The 12,850-nt window shown below is 43.0% G+C and overlaps 1 long non-coding RNA gene across 9 annotated transcripts in view; it reads left to right on the top strand.

Annotated features, from left to right (window-relative positions):
• LOC123380722 overlaps positions 1-12,850 on the top strand; it is a 50,251-nt gene that overhangs the window by 15,083 nt on the left and 22,318 nt on the right. For 8 of the 9 annotated variants that reach the window (XR_006586798.1, XR_006586797.1, XR_006586800.1 and 5 more), the window contains exons 1-2: positions 3,418-4,946; positions 11,667-11,823. This is a non-coding gene — a long non-coding RNA (uncharacterized LOC123380722). Of the gene's footprint in view, positions 1-3,417; positions 4,947-11,666; positions 11,824-12,850 lie in introns of those variants that run through there. The other variant, XR_006586794.1, reaches the window with a different exon arrangement.

Here is a 12,850-nt window from a genome sequence, read left to right as displayed (position 1 = left end):
ATTGAGCCATCCAGGCTCCCCTATCTGTCACCCTGTGCCTTTGGTTGGAGCATTTATCCTGTTTCCTTTCAAAGTAATTGATAGACATATACTTGTCCTTTTATTACTTGATGATTGTTGTTTCTGAATCTTTCTGATCCTTTCTTCTCTTTCTCTTTTTTATGGTTTGCTGGATTTCTTTAGTACCACAGTTGATATTGCTCGTCTTTATAGTCTGCATATGTATTGGTGGTGTTTGATTTGTGGTTATTATTAGGTTTGTACCTAACCACTTGTGCATATAGAATTCTATATTTAGTTGATAGTTGTTTAAGTTTGAACCAGTTCTTTACTCCTCTCCTCCCCGTGTTGTAGATATGTAGTGTCATATTTCAAAACCTTTCATATCGCGAATACTTTGGCTGATGTTTTATAGATGTACTCATTTTTATTGCTTTTGCGTTTCGCACGTTAATAGTGTCACTTTAGGTGTTTCTTTTCCACTTAAAGAGTCCGCTTTAACATTTCGTTCAGGGGTGGTTTGTTGGTTGTGAACTCGCTGAGTATTTATTTGGGAACCTCTTCATCTCTCCTTCCATCTGAATGATAGTGTTGTGGATAGACTCTCTGGCTGCAGATGTTATCCATTCAGCACTTTTACCATACAGTGCTGCTCACTTACGGTTTCAAAGTTTCTTCTGAAAAACATCCAGTGATAACCTTATAGGGCTTCTCTTGTAGGTAATTGTCATCTTTTGGTTTTTCTGCTATTAAATTTTTCTTTATCACGACATTTTGCATTTTAATTCCTATATGACTTGATGTGGATCTGCTTCTGTTGAATATTTTGGGGGTTCTTTGTGCCTCCTACTTCTGCATCTGTTTCATTCCCCACATTAAGGCAGTTTTCATCTATTGTGTCTTCAAATAAATTTTCTGGTTCCATTTCTCAGAGTTTGGAGAATGAGAAATAGGGCAGAAGAGCCCTATTGAAGGTTCTCTGATGAGTCACTGGTTTTGCATGCGTGGAGGGTAGATTTGGGATTCAAATGAACAACCTATCTTTAATTTAAAAGAACTAGAAAAAAACAACAATCTACCAATGTCCAATGTTCTCAAAAGGGAGGAAGTAATGCATATGAGAGTGGAAACCAATGAAACTGAGACCATGAAATCAATAGAAAATATGAAGAAGGCCAACAGTGGGTTTTCTGAAGAGTGAAACAAAAATTTCAAGATTATACGTATACTATGCTAAGACAGAGAGAGGACCCAACTCAAAATAATTATAAATAAAAGGGCAGACATTATACCTGATACCAAAGAAACATAAAGGAGACAAAGAGGCGACCATGGCTAAATAGATGCCAGCAAACCGCCTACATAGAAGAAATGGATAGGTTCTTAGAAACACACAACCTACCAAGACTGTATCAGGAAGAAATAGCAGGTTTGCACAGACCCATTAAAGGAAGACTGCGTCAATACAAGAAGATAACCAAAGAAAGTAAATTGAATCAGTAATCGAAATTCTCTCAGGGAAGAAAAGCCCAGGACCAGGTAGATTCACTGGTGAATGTGACCAAACGTTTGTAGAAGAAATAACAGCAGTCCTCTCACTGATTCAAAAGGAATGAACACCATAAACTCATTTTATGCGACTGGAATTACCCTGGTAGGAAGCCAGAAAAGGATACTACCTGAACAGAAAACTATAGGCCACTATTCCCATGATGAATATAGATGAATAATTCCCAGTGATATACAGGCAAACCAAATTAACCATCACATAAAAAGGATCATTGACCACGATGTAGGGTTTTTCCCTGTAAAGGAAGGGTGTTTCAGAAATGAAAATCAATAAATATGACCCCTCACATAATTGAATGAAAGAAAAATCGTCCAAAAACCAGACTCAACTATAAATAGCAAACGGAGGATTACTAGAAGGGAGGTGGGCAGGGGGATGGGTTAAATGGGTGATCGGCTAAGGAGGGCGCTAGTAGTGAGGAACACTGGATGTTGTATGTAAGTGATGGATGACTACATTGTACTCCTGAAACTAACATTACACTGTATGTTAACCAACTAGAATTTAAATAAAAACTTGAAAAAAATATATACTAAAGAAATACATAAATAAATTTAAAGTAAACAAAATAAATACATTTTTAAAATTTTTCTTAATGTTTATTTACTTTTGACAGAGACAGAGAGACAGAGAGAAAGAGAGAGACAGAAAGAGAGAGGGGGGGGCATGATCAGGGGAGGGGTAGTGAGAGTGTGAGACACAGAATCCGAAGTAGGCTCCAGGCTCTGAGCTGTCAGCACAGAGCCTGATGCAGGGCTCAAACCCATAGACCGTGAGATCATGACGTGAATCAAGTCGGACGCTCAACCAACTGAGCCACCCAGGCGCCCCATACATTTTAAAAATTAAAAAGAAAACTGCTGTGACTATGTCAATAGATACACAAAAAATGTTCTGAGAATATTTGGTATCCATTTGTGCTAAAAAACTCTTTAAAAATTCCCCGTAGAGGGAACATATCTCAACATAAGAAAGGCCATGTATGTGAATCCCATATCTAACATCATACTCTATAGTGAAATTGTGAAAGATTGTCCTCTAAGATCAGGAACAAGACAAGGATGCCCTAGATATGTGAAGGGGATTGGGTAATGCAGGCTTCTGGTTATGGAATAATAAATTACAGATAGGGATATAGCATAGGGAACATTGAGAATGGTACTGGAATAGTGATGCATGGTGACAGATTGTAGCTACACCTGTGTTAGCGTATCAGAATGTATACACTTGTCCAATCACTATGTTGTTCATCTGAAACTAATGTAACATACTGTATCAGCTATTCCCAAATAACATGATTTTTTAAAAAGGTAAAAGAATGAAATAAAGTTCAGTGTAAAAGAACTTGTTAATATCTAATCAAGAAATACATTAAAGTTCCAAACTAGAAAGTCACCTTGTCACATTCTGTAGCTTTCCTATACACTAACCAAATTATCTAAGAAGAAAAGAAAACAATCCATTTACAATAGCATCAAAAACAATAAACTGTATAGGAATAATTTAGCCAAGGAAGTGAAAGATCTCTGTACAGAAAACTATAACACCCATGTACTGAAATGGAAGAAATTCAATTTGGATGAAAGAAACAGGAGAACACACAAATCAGTGAAAAGCCATCTCACGTCTGTCTTTAAGAGGAATTAATATAGATACAATGTCCATATTACCCAAAGCCATCTAGAGATTCAGTGCAATCTTTATCAAGACTCCAATGCAATTTTTATGCAATTAGAAAAACATATTCTAAAATGTATTTGGAACCACAAAAAGACCCCAAGTAGCCAACGCAAGAAAGAACAAAATAGGAGGCATCACACTTCTCGATTTCTAGCTGCATTCTAACACAAAGAAATCAATTATGTCACTGGCATAAGCACACACACAAGACAATGGAACGGAAATTGAGAGCCCAAACTAAACCCTTGCATGAACAGTCAACTAGTATTTGACAAGGGAGTCAAGAATACATAGTGGAGAAGGGTATTCTCTTGAATAACTGGGGCTGGGAAAATTGGATATACACGTGCATAAGAATAAAGCTTAGCACCTTATGTTATACCACTCCAAGAATTAACTTGAAATGGATTAAAGATGTAAATGAATAGTACGGAAACCAAATTCTTCCTCATCGTTTCAGCTCTTACTATGCCAAGACGGAGCTGTTGAGGTGGTGAAGGGCTGGGTGGAGAGTAGTCCTGGACATAGAAGACTGTGTGTGTGGAACAGACTTTCTTTAGTAGTCTGGAATTATCCCTCTGATTCTTTAAGACTAGCCACTTCCTTCCCCACATTTGCAGACACAGCTAGTACCATGCTGCCAGCAATGCACTGCTTTGCCTCCTCCAACTCTTAGAAATTCTAGGTGGGACCCAGTGGGAAGGGTGGAGTTTAGAAGCACTGATGCTGCCCTGTTGACACCAGGTGGAGAGGAAGGAGACAGGTGCCATTCGGCTTCATTGGGGTTCAGGTGTGTTAGTGTTGGTGTTGGTGTTGAATTTTTCACCTTTTACCCTAACACATCTCCAAAGTTTAATTTCTGTCCTGCAGGTCCACGTGGTTTCCAGGATATTTCCTCCTTTCCCAGAAGTGCCCTCCATGTCATACCCCGTGGGCTGACATTTATCACCACCCATGGGCTTTGGACCACCCCCACCTTCTCCAAACTGGGGTCCTCTGAGACCTCACCTTCCTCCTCCACCATGTGGAAAGATGATATGACTAGTATGAGTTGACTTATAAAACACGTTGTGTCTTTTACTTGTTATGTGTTTGGAGGAGATGCATTGATGGCACCACAGGGCTTTCAGGTCAGCCTGAGTGAGGATGTTGTAAGGTTCTTCAAGTTTCTCAGGACATGCATGAAATGGGCAGTCATTTCCACATAGTGAGCTGGGCAACACGTGTCTCTGATAGAGAAGGAAAGAGGCCTTATACGTGCTGAGAGACATAGCATTCCTTGGGATGTAGCTTGTACAGAGACCATGTGCTGGGCTCTCTGAGGGATGAAACACACCCCTAACATACTTTCTAGCGAGTTGAGACCTGAGCTGCTCACAGCTGCTTGTTTAGTTACAAAAACACCTGAACCAGGGCCCTGTGAACCTTCCTCAAGGGACAGGATCAGATCTCCCTCTTGTCCTCAAGGGTCACCCGAGGCACGTGGAAAACGCTCTGTCCCTGGTAAGGGACCCGAGAGTGTGAATGAGTTGAATATAATGATACATGTTCAGGATGGTTTGTTTTTCTTCCACACAGTCTATGCAAGTCAGAATCAACCTCCATCCGCCTCCATCCTTTATGAGACCTAAGACGTGATGCAGCTCCAATGGGAAATATCAGTTGTGTCTCTACCAAGGATGCAGAAAAAGACAAGGTAAATTCTGTTGCCAGTTTCAGTTGCAATACTTTCTGGAAACTTTTATCTGGCCTTGTTTGTTTTTTGTTTTTTTTTTTGTTTTTGTTGTTGTTGTTGTTGTTGTTGTTTTTGGCCTTCTGGTGTCTTTACCGTTTGATTTATGTCCTCACAAGCCTCCAGGCTTCTCCAATGTAACATCATCATGTTAGCTAGTGCCTCTGGACGCCACAAGTGCATAGAGACTGAGGACCACGTGGCTCTCACTTAGTGTTTGTGGAAATAACTTGAGGAGGATGACACTTCACTGCACCCTCAAGTCTTCTGGAGCGTCTGACTCCTTCCACACCTTCTTTACACGGGATTATCCTGATTATTTTCATTTTTTCCTATTTCAGTGTAGGCCATGAATGTGTTCAGAATGTCTGCTATGAGCCTCATGACTGGAATTGATAAAAACTCTTTCCAACATTATATTGTGTGGTTTGTGCAGTGCTGAGGGTTCTTAGAAAAATTTCAGAATTCATTACTGGTCCTTCTGTGTTGGCAAATGTACGATAGAGAATTTCTCCAGTTGTCCCCCAGGTGGAAATACTCTGAATTTTCAGAAGCGGCATGTGTAATAAAAAATGTACGTGGAACTGCAGAGAATCAGTGATTACTTGCAGGGCCAGTACCTCACAGAGTTCTCCAGTTGTGTTTATAGGAGTAGGTTCTCTTGTGTCCCGGGAGCAGTTGTAATTGGTACTTTGTCTCATGATTCCTTATGGGAGTTTTTCACCTGAAATTGAGACATGTTTGTGTTCATTCTTTTAGGTAGAATTTCTACCTCCCTTTTACAATGGCAAAAAATAGCTCTGCAACTCATGTTGTATTTAAAAGCTGAATTACCTGTAAATTAAGATAAACATACTTGAGACCAATGAATATGCACAGGTAATGTGTTTCCCTCAGAAAACTCATATCCAGGCCCCAATGCTGGACTCCAGGAATCCCCATCTCCTCAGAGGTCTTTGTGGCCTTGCACAGAATATGTGTTTGTAAGGGAGGGAAGCAAAGTGAGGACAGGCATAGGATCGCAGGTAGAGCTTTGACCTTGGGGTGGCCCTGGATCTCTGTGTGGTTCTGGTCATTTCTTTCATTCCTTCATGTTCTGTCTGTTCTCAATGTGCAAAGAAAAAGTCTGCAGATCTAGTGGAAGAGGACACCAGAGAGATCCTGGACACAGATGCTTGCCTCTCTGGAATACTTTCCTTTATTAGACTGGCATTACTGCCATCAATCTTCTAGAACAGGACTCTTTGGCTTTCTGCATTTTTAAACATGGGCAGTGACGTGTGGTGACAGTCGTTTTTCCTTGTGGCATCTGGTGCTTTCAGGCTATAGGTGGGACCTCATGGAAGGGTAGAGTTTTCTGACACTGATGCTCTGTTCTACTAGAACCCATGAATGAGCAAGGGGCCAGGTGCTGACACCTGCTTCATTGTGTTTCAGTTCCTGTGGGCGTTCTGCTTCTGTCTGTCATACCAACACACCTGTCACTTCTGTAGGTCCCTATGGATGCAAGAGGACCTTCTTATTTCCCAGGTCCACCCTGCACAGATACAATTTATCACTGTTCATGGGCTCTATGGGCTGCCTCCAGCTCCTTGATGGTGGGACAGGACCCACCACCTCCACCTCGACTATTTGTGAGATAAACTGAGCTGTATGAGTTGACATGTTCAGCATGTTCAGTTTCTATGTTGTTGAGTCTTTGAGAGGATGGAGAGATGGCCTCACACGCTTTGTAATGCAAGGGTGCTGCTGGATGAGGACACTGTTAAGATTCCTCAAGTTTCTCAGGACATACATATGTTGGGCTGTGTCATTTCCATTACTGAGCTGGGCTGCATATATCCTTTGTGGAGAAGGAAAGAGTCTTTTAATAGAAAAGCAGGCATATCAGTTCTGCAGATGTGCCCAGCACACAGTCCATGTCCCTGGCTCTGTGAGAGATGAGGCAAACCCTTACCATCAGGGGCTTCAACTGTCCTAATGGGGAGAGAGTCACATGCGTTAAATTACATGGAGCTTCTGGTCTACAATAATGGCAGCTCCAGTAATGGGTCCTCAAGTACAAGAGACGGAGACATGAAACTCATGGAAATGAATTGGAGACTGTGCATGAGAAGGGAGAGCTGAGATGGTACAGAGAGGAGGGTGTTGGACTCAGTGAGATGGAGTTGGAGGCCATTTGTGGCAGGGCCCACAACCTGGGCAGGGATTGTGAGCGCAGAGTGGCATCCACACAGAGCTGCTGTATGGGTTCAAGGATAGTCCATGCAGGTATCATCTCTGAAATGTCATTGTGGCCAAAGTGCACCTAGTTCATTATCTAAATAAAGACTGTTGTTTCTCTTGGAGGTTCTCCTGAAGGTTCTGGATCCTTGTGAAAGAATGCCCTGGAGATTTGTAGTTTTTCTTGGTTCTTATGGGATGCTTGTCTGCCTAAGTTTGTGTGCCTCTGTGAGACTAAATGTGATGAAAGGTTGTAGATTAGCTGTGTGGCTTCCTTGGCCTTCAGCCTGTATCAGACTCTTAGCAGGGAAATCAGGGTTGATCAGGAAACGCCCCTGCTGGAATCTTGTCACCGCACCCCTGAACCTACTGTCATGACCCTGCATGAAGGTGTACATCTCTGAAACTTCCCTCACAATTTCCAGAGGCACTGCCTGTGATCCTGCTGTCTCAGCCCTAATGCCAGCTCTCAGTGGGGCCATCTCAGAGCCTCAGCATTGTAATCTGAGAAGCAGGAACAATGTTGGTCTCTGAGGTCAGTGCGATGAAGAGGTGGTTAAGCACATAAGGAATTTGTAAAATGTATGGGATGAGTGGGCATTCACCCTTCTCAGGGTGGAAATGAATGAATCTGCACACAGAAGATCATCAACAGATGTTCATTCAGTTTCATGAAACTAAGGGTATAATGCCTGAGGTTGGGAGATTGGCAATTCCTGTTTCAAAAGATACAACAAAGACCCCTGTGTTTTTTCTATTAAAATTCAGGTCCTACTTTACAAGGAAGGAAAAGATAAGTATGAGAATGTGTATATTCAGGCATCTATATCTCAGATCTGAGGTAGACATACTAATGCAGCCACACAAATATGTGCTCATCCAAGGCCACAGATATATTGTAGAAGACAAAATGCATAGAGGAGAACAGAAGATCCCTTTGCAATAAGTCAAAATCACTTTGACGTAGAGGACAATCCGTTTGAAATTTGGAGAGGACACTGAACCATTACAAACCAGCTATGGTTATTATATATTTAGAGATGGTGTCTAATCTGCCCCATGGTCTGAATGCTTTCCCTGCCCACCCTGTCCACTCCACTTTGTCCTTCCTAATGTCCCCTAATACACTTGTCACAGTTGTGTTTCCATGTCAGCGTCAGCTTCCAGGAAAATCAACACTCATTCCCCATCAAGCGTACACTTTGGGGTTCCTGTGTATGGAGTCAGCCAACACATAGTATGTACAGGATTGGTGGAAGAAGACAGATCATTCTTTGGGGTTGTAATGCCTGGAAGGGACCTATAGTTCCATCTGAGGAGTTGGATACATCCTTTAGGGAGATCTGGTGGTGGTTGTTATATCTGTAGATAGATACTCATGAGCACTTGGCGTGCGTGCTAGTTGATGGGGTTCGTGCTGATGAGGAGGGCAGGTATCTCTCTCCAGGAAAGGGTCTCTTCCGATGGTGAGGAATGGATTCAGGAGACCGGTAAGGAGGCCCTGCATTAACTCAGCTCTTGTGCCCTTGTGCACCTTACCAGCTTCCCCCAATAGCACCAATCTAGGTGGCCTCAAGGGGGCAAATGGCGCAGCTTTTGTGGTGAGTCCCACATGATGTCCCACAAAGTTTCCCCTGTTGCCTTATTGAGGAATCAGGAGGGCAGTGCTCCATGGTCTGAGATAGGTTCCTTGGACACCACCCAGGAGAGTTGTGGGTAAGCATATGGCTCCTTCTACATCGGCCAAGCCTATCCACTTTGCCCCAGGCACCCCGAAACCTCTGAGCCCCTTTTTCCTCCCAGCTTAGGGAAGCAGCCAGCCCTCCAGAAGCTTTTGGGTCATGGATTAGCCACCAAGGGTAAATGTCTGGCTGTCCACATGCTGCCAGCATTGCTCTAGCAAATGTCAACATGAGCAGCTGCTGTACAGGGGATTCTCCTCCATTGTGATCAGGGCCTGGGACAAAACAAGACATGAGAGAGGGAGAGACAGGAGTGCCCTGTGCTCCTGGACAGGGCTGCATGCACAAAGCAGATATCCTGAAGCCTGGGGAGAGGTGGAGAAAGAGACAGGCAGGGAGAGAGACATTGAATTTGTGATAGGGGAATTGGGCAAGTCCTAGAGAGTGAAAGGAAGAAATAGAGAGTGATGTGGTTAGAGATAAAGAGAGACAAAGAGGAAGTACAAGGAGAAAGTAGAGACCTGGTCCAGGAATGTGGATGGGGTGAGATGGGCCAGGGGAGAGGGGATGTATGAAGTATCTCTGAGTGCTGGGGCAGAAATGGCAGGTATCATGGGCATCAGTGTTGTGTGACTCCAAGACTCCAACATCCCTGGGGCCAAGCTTTGCATAGGCTATTGCATTTGAAAAGATGGGTATCCCTCATTTCTCCTGGAATTGTGGGGGCACAGCCTCATGTTCTGTCATGGAGAGGGATGTCTTGAGGGAGAGTGTGCTGCTCTTTGGCAGGTAAACACTAGAGCCGCCCTGTGGGGAGGGAACCCGGACCCATCTCCCTCACTGCCCCAGGCCCTGTTGGATTTCCCCGCCGCTCCCTACCAGCTGGTCTTCCTCATGTTCTGAACCCAGGCATCAGGCATTGTGTTGCCCCCAGGTCCGGCAGTCTGGACCTGGCAGAGTTGAACTGCTGATATTGATAAAAAGTATTTGACGAGAAGGTCCATATTCTCCCTCTGGAGCTAGCGGTGTGCATCAAGATCGTGGGTTTTTATCCTCCTGTCCACTGCCAAACTGAGGATGCCAGATGGTAGGTGAACTTTTTAAAACACCATAGTCTTCTCTTACATCAAATTCAAAGACATTTTCTTGTCCCAGATTTCTTTTAATTTTGAAGAGACGGCAATTAGTAATTGAAGGCATAATGAATGGTCCTATAGGAATTTGACCTATATGACTGATGGACATTATTTCATACATTTGTATCCCTAAAGCACATTTCATTGGAAATATTAGCCAAGGATACATACAGTAAATTCATAACAGATGTGTAGCTCCCTGTAAGTTGCATTCTGACCCTGCCACATATGTGTCATCAAAGATATTATTAGTGACTATTCATATAAGCTCTCTACATCAAGATGGTGATGTTAGAGAATCTAGTATAAATGGAATTTCACAGATTTTAATTAGGAATGATTTTCTTTTTAATTTATAATGTTTCTGTTTTTCTTTTCTGGAGAGAGCCTGAGTGAGGGAGGGAGGGGGGAGAGAGCAGGAGACATGGAATCTGGGGCAAGCTCCAGGCTCTGAGCTGTCAGGACAGAACCTGACGCAGGGCTCAATCCCATGGACTGCAAGGTCATGACCTGAGGGGAAGTCGGATGCTTAACTCACTAAGCCACCCAAGCGCCCCAGGAATGATAGTTCATTGGCAAAAAAAAAAAAAAAAAAAGATAAAGATAGCATAAAGGATGTCAACTTTTCATTGAAATATTCTTCACACATTTGTTGTATTAGTTTTAGGCATACATTGTAGTCATTCCATATGTCTATAAATTATGTTGTACTTCAGCACAAGTGTAGCTATCCTGTGAAAGCATGCAACAATATTATTACAGGATTGACTCTATTCCATTGGCTGTCTCTTGTATCCCTGGGACTCATTCGTTCCATAGCTGGAAGCAGTTATCTCTCTCTCAAAGGTGTCAATTCTTTATCTAACCTAAATACTCTGGTGGTAAACACAATTACTTGCTCAGCATGTGTAAATTGGCGGTCTATTTTGCTGTGGACATTGCTTAAAACATTACAAATGATGTCATTGTGTTAATAAGTTCTGTTTCATTCTTCACTCAAATAAAAAAGGAGAAGGAAAAGATTTCTTTGTGTCCCAGGCCCTGTCACTAAGACCCTTCCCATTGTGGAGAACAGGCGGAGTTGCCCAGAGCACCTTCAGTCCCTCAGCTGAGCGACCAGGGCCTTCAACATTGCAGGAATTCCCAGGGTAGCCAGCAGAGAGAGCTCAAGCACCACAGACCCGGAGGGGCGGGCTGCTCTGCCTAGGCAGTGATGGCCAGCAGAGGGCGCACTATTGGCTTTTCTGACCCAGGGCACTTCAGAGCAGGAAGGGCTGCTGCTGCTCCCAGAGGACACAGGGCCTCTACTGCTGTCTCAGGACAGAGAGCAGAGCTGTGTTTCCAGCGGGTTCTGCCACCCGCCCCAGGGGAGACCTTGGGAGCTTTGCAGCAACTTGGCATCTCCTGAGTCGCCAGAGAGAAGCTGCCTTGTTGTACTGAGTGCTGAGGAGGGGGCCCTGGGTGGCTTCCCTGGGCATGATGGTTGCTAAACAGCATAGGCCCTTGCATTTTCTGGGTTGTTCCTGTGTTTAATTCCTCAACTTCCTGGACAGTATTTGAACAAGTCGTATTTTACTAAAGGACTCGTGGATTGTGGGGTTCCACGACTTCACCTCATAGATGCAGCCAATGGTTTGTTCCAGATTCAGGCTTGTTTCCGGTAAGAAACGCTGACAGAAATTCAGAAGAACGGGAGCTGCATTCCATTAGGACTTGAATACACGAAATGTTCGTCTCAGGACCTTCTAGAAGAATGAGCTGGGACCCACTTTCCGAGTCCTGCTGGAACCAGTGACCGAGGTAAGGGCACAAACTGTCCCCCACATCATGCATGCTTTTTTAAAAAAAATTATGGTTATTTTTCCAACCTAATGAAGTGATTGAAAACTACAGAAAACCTGGTAGGTAGGTGTCTTAACCTGATGTTATCTATTACTTTAAATTGCACTTAGGAAACCTACAGTGTAATATTCGTTTCAGGCATACAATATAGAGCAACACTTCCATGCATCACCTGGTGCTCATCCCAGGTGCACTTCTTAATCCCCAGCAGCTGTTTCATCCATTCCCCCACCTCACTGTGGAACCCCTCAGTTTGTTTTCTAGTTAAGAGTGTTTGTCACTGTCTCCCCCCCCCCCCTTGTTTTGTTTCATTTTCATGTGTTAGTGAAATCATCTGGTATTTGTGTTTCTCTGACAGGCTTATTTCACCCAGCATAACATTCTCTCACTCCATCCACCTCGTGGAAAATGACAAGATTTCATGTTTTTATGGCTGAATAATATTACATTCCATATACTACATCTCAGTTTATTCATCAGTTGATGGATGCTTGGTCCGTTTCCGTAATTTGGCTTTTGTAGAAAATGCTGCTGTAAACTCATGGTGCATGTATCCCTTTGAAGAATTGTTTTTGTATTCTTTCTGTAAATACCTCGTAGTGAAATTGCTGGATCGTAACATGGTTCTATTTCCATTTTTTTTTTTTGACGAATCTCCATGATGTTTTCCAGAGTGGCTGCACCAATTTGCATTCCTTCCCACAATGCAAGAGGGCTTCTCTTTCCCCACATCCTTGCCAACACCTGCTGTTTCATCATTCGTTGATTTTAGTCTATTCTCACAGATGTGACGTGTTATCTCATTGTACTTTTGAATTGTATTTCCCTGAAGATGAGTAATGCTGAGCATCTTTTCGTGTGTCTCTTGGCTATGTTTATGTCACCTTGGGAAAATGTCCATTCATGTCATCTGCCCATTTTTCATTGGATTTCTCATTTTTTGAGTGCTGTATAACTTTATATATTTTGGACAGTAACCCTTTAT

The sequence above is a fragment of the Felis catus genome, chromosome D2, assembly GCF_018350175.1.
Source record: "Felis catus isolate Fca126 chromosome D2, F.catus_Fca126_mat1.0, whole genome shotgun sequence".
Taxonomy (NCBI): Eukaryota; Metazoa; Chordata; class Mammalia; order Carnivora; family Felidae; genus Felis; species Felis catus.
The sequence above is the reverse complement of the archived record's forward strand: the minus strand, read 5'-3'. Positions and strand labels throughout refer to the sequence as shown.